Source organism: Protopterus annectens, chromosome 14.part0 (assembly GCF_019279795.1).
Source record: "Protopterus annectens isolate FY-2018-M chromosome 14.part0, PAN1.0, whole genome shotgun sequence".
NCBI lineage: Eukaryota > Metazoa > Chordata > Ceratodontiformes > Protopteridae > Protopterus > Protopterus annectens.
Window position 1 is genome coordinate 197575289 of NC_056748.1, and position 11494 is coordinate 197586782.

An 11494-nucleotide genomic window follows, 5' to 3' on the forward strand; every position below is an offset into this window, starting at 1 on the left:
TTACATTTCATGCTGGAAAAGCAAAATAATTGTTATAACGTCTGCTGAACAAAGCAGTGCCCTTGGCAATGTATGGTTAGAATGTTGGAGGGGCTTTTTAATATTAAGGAATGCTGTCAGAGCAACAGTAGATAAACTATTTCTCAAGCTTTGAAGTATTAAAGGATAATGCCAAATCTGTAGTATGAAAATATGTTTCCCTGTTGGTTCTCTGACTGTGTTTTGGCAGAGTGTTTATTTGTTTATTTATTTCACATTTGCTTACCTGGAAAGGTCAGTGGGATATCATATTTTCAAAGGAGGTCCAGGATACAAAAGCTCCACATTGACATAATATAGTTATGCTTAAATAAATGTATTACAAAACTTAATACAGAACAACCTATTAAACAGGTAAAAAAAATCAATTTCAGTTCATAACAATGTGAACCTATTTCTGCATAATGCAAATATTTAGACAGATATAGCAAGTTTAAAAAGAAAATTGTCAATAGTATTCACCAGTTTCAGTTCACAGAAAATCATTAAAAATGCTGAGTACACTCTTTGGAGCAGAGATGCTGAAATAATACAGCCTAGGCAAAATTATATTTATTATAAATTATATTTATGCTTCTAAGAAATAGATGGGCTATCTTTGGAGAGATGGAATTAGCAAAAAGCATGCTGGAGGTGGAAGGAGAAAAGTACTAGTTCAGCTTGATATAGTGCAGGATCAAAGCCATTTCCTTTTTAGGTAGTTTTCTAGTAGGTGTATGAAACTGGAGAGGTTTGAAGTAGATCTGACTGGCAGAGGGATAGAATATACAGAGTATGAGCAGAGACTTTGGTTAGAGGATTTGCGGATTTACATTTCCTGAGATGTCATTCATTAGACTGAAGTAGTCTGTTAGGGTAGCAGGAATGGAGAATAGGAGTAAAAGCAGGGCAGTCATCAACTTTGTGAATAATGCTGTGTGTGGAGATAATGTATGTAGTGCACATGGGGTGGCAGTTTTAGCCAATTCAAGGTATTAAGGGCAATAAAGTGGTAGATCTGAAATTGTTTGCTGGTGGTACATTTTGCAGCTCTGTTACAGCATGCCTCTATCTTAATTTTAACTATAGCCTGAAAGATGGTTAGGATAAGTGCATTGTACAAGAGAGAAGAGAGAAAGCATTTAGTGGTGAGTGGTTTTTCTGTCTGTAGAACATTTCTAATTTTGGTGGTCTTTTTCTGCTATGTTGAATCTGCAGGTCAAATTTAAGGTTATCGTCTATAATCACTTTGTATGGGAGACTACTTCAGTTTCAGTGTTATTTGGAGAAAAGATTTTGAAAATTGTTTTACTGGGTATGTGTGATTTGGAGAAATCACAAACAGTATAGTTAGAAAATGTTGCAGCATTTGTGCAACATTAAGGAACATTGTCAGAGCTACAGCTAAAAACTATTTTCTCGTCTGTTGTCTATATTCATTACAACATGCACTTCAGAAGACAGTGTTATTGGCAATGTAACATTAAAGTACACTCTCAGTCCTGCTCAAGGAAAACTACATTTACCTGTCCGTTATGTAGGCATCTTTAGCTTACAAATATGTGTATTCCAAAAGGCACTGCAGTTGTTAGGGTGTATTTCTAAAAGTGGTATTATGGTTAGGAGTGCATCTTGCTTTTGTCATTGTACTATTTAAGTACTGTCAAAGTGCCTCATGGAAATCTATTTCCCTATTTCACATTTATCTGTATTGTGCAGATCTATACATTACTCTAAGCAATGCTGTTGCCAGTATGAATTGGATGAATTGCTATCATGCATTCATTATAATATGTGTTGTGCAAAGTGGTGGTTCAGCCAGAATATTAAGGCATACTGTAAGTCACACTTGGAATACATGTTGTACAAAGCAGTGATGCAGCCAGAATAATATTAAGGCATACTGTAAGTCACACCTGGAATATATGTTGTACAAAGCAGTGATGCAGCCAGAATAATATTAAGGCATACTGTAAGTCACACTTAAAGTACGTGTTGTGCAAAGTAGTGGTGCAGACAGAATAATATTAAAGCATACTGTAAGTCACACTTGGAATACGTGTTGTGCAAAGCAGTGATGCAGCCAGAATAATATTAAGGCATACTGTAAGTCACACGAAGTGTGTGTTGTGCAAACTAGTGGTGCAGACAGAATAATATTAAGGCATACTGTAAGTCGCACTTGGAATACGTGTTGTGCAAAGCAGTGATGCAGCCAGAATAATATTAAGGCATACCGTAAATCGCACTTGGAATACATGTTGTACAAAGCAGTGATGCAGACAGAATAATATTAAGGCATACTGGAAGTCGCACTTGGAATACATCTTGTGCAAAGCAGTGATGCAGCCAGAATAATATTAAGGCATACTGTAAGTCACACTTGGAATACGTGTTGTACAAAGCAGTGATGCAGACAGAATAATATTAAGACATACTGTAAGTCGCACTTGGAATATGTGTTGTGCAAAGCAGCGATGCAGCCAGAATAATATTAAGGCATACTGTATGTCACACTTGAAGTACGTGTTGTGCAAAGTAGTGGGGCAGACAGAATAATATTAAGACATATACTGTAAGTCGCACTTGGAATATATTTTCCATTCACTTTGCAGTCACCTTCATGCATGTTCTGGGCAAATGGGCATCTTGCAGAACAGTACATTCCTTTCAATATGTGTTGGGAAAACTATTACTAATATATTATTAAAGCCTCCTTTCAGACCCACTGTAAATCTATATTACTACTATCTGTTCTCCATTCATCTTACTCACTGAATTTCACAATGTTGTGCTACACAGTGTATATTGGGAAAACAAGTACAAAGGGATGGCAGACATTAATTACAGTCTGTACGGTACAAAGCTGTAGCCTATACTGTTTTAACTCATTACAGCCGAGTGCTCCTCCAGGCGTCTTCTGCAGTTAACCCCTACTGCTCCTCTAGGCGTCAAATATGGATTGTTCATATTTGCATTAATAATTCCAAAACCATGTTACTTACAAGGTACCGGGATATTTTGTCTTGAACCATATGTGATGGCAAACACAACTCTATTGATATTTGACATCTTTCAATGAGAGTTTTCTAGAACTCTAAGGTGATAACTTAGTTTTTAAAGGCTTAAGCCACGCCCACTAGGGGTTAAAGGTGCACACTCAAAAGAGCTGCTCCGGAGTGTAGATGGAAATCACACAGTAATTTTACATTAATATGTAATTTGCAGAAATTCCACCAACCTGCTTTAATACTGAAACTGTAATAATACAAACCAGTCAAGTTAAGGAAATGTAAAATACTATGTGTTTTACAACTATGCAAAATAATAAAACAGTTGTACATTGTTAGGTATACTGTCGTATTATGTGATAACTAGTGTAGTGCTGACATTAAGAAAACACAATCCAAATAAAATAAATGATATATATTAATAATCCATATGCAGAAAAATGTTAAAAAGAACATCACGATAATATAAAACTAAATAAAAACAAAGTCTTACTGTTAAAACCTTAACTACACTTTTAATATTGTGTTATTTTCATATAATGCACCAAGGAATTATTTTAGATACACTCAAATGCACAAATAACACTTTCCTTTACATAACAGCACCCAAAATACTGAATACTTTATTGGCCGGATTCATGAAAAGCTACAGTAAGTGCAGCTATCGTGCATACTGAGTGTCAGACCATGCACACAATAACATGTCATTTTGTATTTATTAAACAGCTTTACTGAGTGTTGGGCCATGCACACAATAACATGTCATTTTGTATTTATTAAACAGCTCTACACTTAGCACAGTGCTTGAAAACAAGGCTAAACTGCAGAATATTGTAATGAAAACATAAGTAGCCAAATTACATGCTAATTAATCAATCCAACATGGTGGTGTTATTCAGGAACCTACCGAGCAATCACGTACACTCAGTGTAGCCATTTGCCATGAAATTCAAAACTCTCTGGATTATAGGGAAAATTACACTCAGAAAAAATATTAGGAGTTGCTGTTGCCAACATTAACCTGTTTGTGCAATAGGCTTTAATTCGAGGTGCTACTGTTACTAGACCTTGGCCCAGAAGAGTGTTTAGACCCTGTTTGAATTATAATGGACTTCATGAGACAGAAACTGTAGACTGATACCAGGTGGGCAAGGAAACACTAGAGGAAATATGCAACCTCCTATACCCTCACCTGATACCCCTGGGAAATCATGGAGAACCCATCTCAGTGTAAACAAAGGTATGTGTAGCTTTATGTATACTAGTTACAGCTAACTTCAGATACTTTCCAGAGACCTAAAAGTGCTATACTAGGGATGTTACACTCTTCACCTTCTGGAATATTACATCAGTTTTTAAGTGTAAGTCTACAACATTTATTTATTCATTTATTTATTTTTTCTTTGTTTATTTATTTAACATTTGTTGACTGGGAAAGTCCAACTTGGAATGAAGCCAATTTTCAGCGAGGCCCAGGGAGAAACGCTCCAGATGCATGTCTTTGTAACATGCTAGGAAGCATATCTGTTTCCCATACACACCAGGGAAGAGAGCAATAACCATGCAGGAATTTTATGCAACAGCACACTTCCCTAAAGGTTTGAGGGCTATAGATTGAACACACATAGCAATAAAGGCCCCACCCAGTGAGCAGGGAAGGAGGTGCAGTAACAGGAAAGGATACCAGTCTATAAACTGTCAGGTCATTTGTAATCTCAAAGGGATTGTCTACAATGTCTGTGCAGATAACCCAATAATAACTCACACATACATCACACCTGTGAACTGTACACAAGGTTTTCCAGGGATGACTTTCCACAAGGGCATCTAGTGAAGGTGACACCCATGAGAAACCCACACAACCCCACTGAACAAGGATACAATGATGCCCATGCTCAAACTAGGAATATCAGTCATGGAATATGTACTCAGTTTGCTTAATTCAAAGTTTCACTGTCTAGACACTTCAGGTGGTGCCCTGTAGTACAACTCAGCAACCTCTACCGAAAAAGTCACAGTCAGTTCCATGTTGGATCATATCATTCTCAGGAAACAGCAACTAGGGGCAGGACCACAGTTCTTAGTACATACATATGAAGAGTCTGATGGAGAACCACCAGCCACAGATGCTGCTTTCTGAAGTAGATGTGTGAAATATGCTGTGGCTCTGGCTAAGAGGCAAAGGGTAGCATGCACACACACACGCACACATGCACACACGCACACACGTGCACACACACACGCACGCACACACACACACACACACACACACACACACACACACACACACACACACGCACACACATGCAGACACACATACGCACACACACACACACACATGCACACACACGCACGCACGCACATGCATGCACACACACACACACATGCATGCACACACACACACGCACGCACGCACAGACATGCACACACACACACACACACACACACACACACACACACACACACACACACACACACACACACTAACTACCTAAATGAAAAACAAAGATCCTAAGCACATACACATATTAAAGCTGATTCCTGCAAATCTGTACAACCTTTACTTAAATAGAGCTCAGGAAGTTTGCACTGCAACTTCCAATGAGAGGAGTCTAAGCCTTTTGACAGAATCAAATTATATCCTCTTATTTCAGATCATATTTCTAGAAAGATAGGGATTATGAAAGAAGTATAAATGTCAAACTTCAGCACAAACTATTTTTATAGTTGTAATATTCTCTTGATTTTAGGTCTTAAACTGAATTTTATAAGTTACAGTAAACACAGTGGCTGGGATTCAATAAAGCCAAATCACAGTGTCAGAATAGTGTAGCAGCTTTTGCACAGAATATGGCTGCAGAGCGATCCAGTGAACAAGGTTGTCGGTGCGCACAAGCCTGCCAGCACTATTCTGATATGGACACCACTGAATAATGCTATTTACCTCATTTGCTGGTGAAACCATGCAAATGAGGTGAATTAGTGATTCAGTAAGCAGCCAGGCATCCATGTTAGAGCAGTGTCCATTGCAGAAATGTATTCAGTTACTAACTGTGTACATTTCTGCAAAAATCAAAATGGTGGCATGACAGCTAAAAGTAAAACATCTATTATGAGTATTAGAACAGTTGCAAAGTTATGAAAATCAAAGTTTATTATTTTTTTGGCCAATTTCAGCCATTTAAGTATAGAGCAGCAGCGCGCAAATGAGATCGTGCAGAAAATAAGAAAAAAAATGTAAAAAGACAATTTTATGGGAAATATGAATTTTGTCATTATAATGGGTAGCATGCAGAACCAAAACAATAACAGAAAACAGTGGCAGTTAAGGAGACAGGCTACAGTGTAGTGGTGTAACAAGGGACTAAGGCAGTGGGGTATGCAAATTAGCTAAATTTATTGAATAGCAAAATGGGAAACCATGTCCACCTGCACGTAACCATGTAGGAGCTATAATGCTGTAGTATAAGCAGGAGAAGCAGCTGACATGAAAAGGGGGTGTGTCATGCTTGGTGTAAGCACATTGGAGTTCCACTGCCTCTATTTGTGCTTAGCTAAGCACAGCTAAGCAAGGGGGGTGTGTTTGAGCTAGCTTAAGAAATGATGAGCGTGTTCGCATCTCTGGTAGCGTCCTTTCTGCTCAAGACTGTTTACTATCGCTGCAGGAGTTTGAGTGGGCTTAAACACAATGGAAATAAAAAAAAAAACTATAGAAATCAGCATAAATGTTTACATTTGAGCAGCGGGTTTGTGTGGCATGCAGTCTGGCTTAGAAGGGGTGGAAATGGGGAAAAAATGGGAAATAGCAGAATAGAGGCACTCAAGTACAAATAATGTAACTGGCAGGTGGAATGTGTCATCGTCAGCCAATCACACAGGCAGCATCTTCAGCACACCAGTATAAACTATGCAAAAACCTGTAAGTCTGTTTTTTCCCACAAATTCTGCACCATTGATGTACACACTTGGGGGAATTTTAACTGACAAAATGTTAGGGGCTGGTGTCACTTTCATACATCAGTATGGGCTAGAGACTGATGGTGGTGAGGAGGATAAGGCTGACAAAAATCCCAGACTGAGGAGGAGGAGAAGAGTGTTCAGACCCAGAGTAACTTACCTGGGGCTACATGACCTGGAGATGCTAGAGTGCTACAGGGTGGACAGGGACCTACTTCAGCAAATCTATGAGCTGTGCTGGCCTCACCTTAGACCCAGAGCCAACAGAAGGGAACCCATCCAAGTTGAAACCAAGGTATGTGTAGCCTTATGAATACTAGCTACAGGTACCTTCCAAAGACATACTGGGGACATCATGGGGGTCTCACAGGCATGTGCATTCAGGGTACTCCACCAGTTCCTGGTTGTCATGCGAACACAGGCTGGTGAGCACATATATTTTCCCAGCACCCCTGAGGACAGGATCAACAAAATGCATCTCTTCCACCATGTAGTAGACTACCTAGAGGTACTAGGTGCCATAGACTGCATGCACATCCACATCAAGACACCACCTGGTGAAGAGGGTAGAGTCTATGTCAACCCCAAGGGCTATCACTCCATTAACTGCCAAGTCATGTGAAATGCCCAGGGCATTATCATGAATGTGTGTGCTAACAGGCCTGATAGTTATCACGACTCCCATATCTGGCATGCCTCAGAGCTGTACCAGGCATTTGCCAGGGGGGACATCCCATATGGCCATCTGGTGGGGGATGATGGCTGTACACTGGAGCCATGAATAATGATGACACCCATCAGAAATGCACACACACACACACACACACGCACACGCACACACACACACACACACACACACACACACACACACACACACACACACACTGAAGAATGCCATAATGAGGCACGCGCACAAACCAGGAACATTATAGAGCATGTGTTTGAGATGCTCAAGTCACGGTTCCACTGCCTTGACATATTTGGTGGAGCCCTGCAGTAGTCTGAAGCCACATGTGTACATATGTTCACAGTATGTGCCATGCTACACAATATGATCCTGTGGAAACAGCTGCAGCAGGAACATCACAGGGGAAGGCTTACACAGCTCCCCACCATTGCAAAAGCCCTACAAGCACAGGGGGACTCATAGGAGGAACCCTCTGAGCCTGCTCCTGTAGGCAGACGGAGGTGTGCTCAGTATGCCCAGGCCTTGGCAAAGAGGCAACACTTAGCACACACACTGATACTGTAGGGACCCAGGGATTGACACCTTTCTCTGACTAGCACACACAGTAAAATGGATGCCACACATATCACACTATGTGTATCTTAACATATATAGTCTGTGTACTGCATGCATCCAGCAGAGCCTGCCCTCAAGCACCGTCCTCACAACTGTTACAAGCACAAGATAAGTCAGTCTTCTTAACAATAAATGAATGGAGTAATACATTGTGGTAGCATAGCTATGGTATCGCTGCATGCATGCAAGGGAATGGGGTGGCCTACTGGGATAGCAGCAGACAACAGAAAGCTATGTGGGACAACAGGAAAGGTCTCCCCAATACTGGCTTACTCAGGGAATGCAGTAGTCCCATAGTTGACAAATCTCACTGCAGTATATGTGGGGGGGGGGGGGGGCTAACAAATTGGGGGTCATAGGTCATATGCAAGGATGTCAATGTGTGGATCTCAAAGTCGCCCCTCAGCCTCACCCAGCAAGGCAGCCATAGAAAACCATAAGGAAATATCTGGCAAAGGCCCACAAATTGGGACAATGATGAAATATGCCCATACAGACCTACATAGGGATATCACAGCAGGTCTTGCAGTAGCAGTAAGATTCTCAAGGGTGAGAAGTCTGAAACCCAAATGTCTGCCATTACAATCTAACCTGTGGTCTTTAGGGATATGCCTGTACAAGACAGGCATAATACTATGCTAAATGGAACCAAAATGTAAAGGGAACATCAGCACAGTCTGTGCAAATATGGACAGCTGACAGGTGTGCCCCCACCCCCACATAGACACCCATGCTCCCATAGAAATGCAGTAACAGTAATGTTTTAGGGCATAAGCAGCAGAGCACACATTCCCAGGGCTGTCCCAATCAACTTGATAACTTGTTGCATGTCCACAATATGCAAGGGGTCAATGAGCTATGTATATGTGTGGTCAGTACTATCAGTATGTGGCCTGCACTTACTCCTGGCTGTCGTGTCTCAGTGGCCTAGGTACAGTATTGTGGTTGACAGGGTCCATGTTCCAAGAAAAAAGTGCCAACTATTCTGCATGTCAAATACAGCTACGGTAGGAGTTGTACACACTGTCCAGATGTCAATATCTGTTATTGCAGGAAAGCTGGACAGGTCAGGGATAAGGGCCAAACATATAGACAGTACACAGCTCAGAGTAACCTACACAGTGCCTAGCATACCCCTCACCTGTACAGACATTTTGCAGAATGTACAGAGGTTTGCATCATATTTATGGTTTCTTTATCATGAAATCGTGGCTGTCTGGAAAATCATTGGCAATTCACAAAAGACTAAAGTCAGAAAATAATGATAGATTGTAATTTCAGACTTCATGCCCTTTAGGAAAATGCATGCTAAAGCAAAACCTGTTATTGTATCACCTTTCTAGGTTTGCAAGGCCAATAGTTAACAATGGTCCCTATATGTAGGACTTTGTCCCAAATAACTTATGGCTTTGACCAGATGTCTGGCTCTAAATAGTGGGGAGGTATGGTGCCTAGTAGGACAGCAGGTACCTGAAAGTCAGTGTACTGCTAGGTCATAAAAGGCTGCCAACTTACTGTGTCAGCACTGACAACATGTCACCAGCCAACATCCATACCCCTGGAATGACAGGTTGTCACAGAAGGAGCACAAGTATGCCTTGTATATCTGATCTGCTTGTCCTAACATTGCATTTACCTGCCAATTATTTGCAAAACAAGAAAGGGTCTTGTCAAAATATCAATGGCAGATATTGTAGAAGCAGATGTCATTACCATAAGAGAATGCAAGCAAATACCAAACTGGTCTCTCAACTGTCTGTGTTTGGCAGAACAGTATTAACACCCCGTCCCCATGTGTGTGCCTTTATCTGATTGTCAAATATGGGCCTGTCCAGATGTCAGTTTGTGACCATTTGACAGCTAGGCCAAAATGTAGCCTCATAATAACATATAGCAACACAAACCATCTGAAGACCACAGAAAATGTAGTGGTGCAATGATGGACAACCTGCTAAATAGGTACACTCAGAGGTGTGAAGTCCACAACCTTGTGTGTGACGTTATGGCATTTACCCCACTCACATCAGAATTACAAATACGTAACAGCAGCCACTGAGGGCAAAGCCTGTGACTGGACTACAGAAGACCAAAGAGACACACAGACAGAAGGGGAACTAGTGGCCAGACAAATAAAGAATGTGCACACCAGAACAAATTGTGCAGTAACATAGGTGCCATGCAGTGTATGGAGTCAGTAAACATCACCTGCCAATACAAGACACACAGCCATGTAAGTGGAGGTCCGAAACAAAACAAAAACCCAAACAAAGGACACCTCAGAGGCAAAAATACATGAGAACTCCACAAACCTACAAACCACAGACCATACAGACTCCACACACCAGGGTCTTGCAAGCACTAAGGCCTTACCCCAAACACCTGCCCAGCACAGATAAGTTAACAGCACTGTCCCTCTACCCTTTCCATATAGACTCTACTGAGGTGACCCTTGTCTGGCATACAAAGCAATCCAGACCCTGCTTTAATGGGACTGTTGCACATCTGGAAGTCAAGGCCCACTGGATCAACCCATAGACATAGCATCAACCTGGTCTGCAATATCGGTATGGCTTGTTGATGTGACAAATATGTGTCCCACACACTCTCACATCTGTGGAATACACTTCTTATCCACATCAAGCCAAGTCCCTCTACACCCCTAGTGATGTGCTCCCTGTATAAATGCATGGGAAACACAAAATACAGTCCTGTGATTCTACTTGTGTTCTTGCTGGACAGGGGTTCTGTGTGCTGACATGTCTTAATATGGGCTACACTCCCGTCTGCATGGGTTATAAGGGCTTCAGGGTCAATACTCTACTAATGTCATATCAATCTGTACACAACTGTCTGTGAGTGGTTCACCACATCACTCTATACTGCTCTGTCACTGACATGCCTGGAAGTCACATAGTGTTATGTGGAATAAACTACACATATAATGGACATTTCTGCACAGTACGATGCACTCTGTACCCACATCCATACCTCTCAAACTCTGACAGCAAGACATGTGGACAAGGTCATAAATAAAAGTAGGATAAAGGCCCAATGATAGGCACCTGTTGTAAATATTGCTCCTACAAACTGAGAAAGTTGGTAGAATAATGGGTGTTGCATTGGCAGGAATTGTCTGAAGGTTATGAAGTCTGAAACACTAATGTCTGTCATTAGTTTGTAATGTCAGGCTTTCATTATTTGCAAC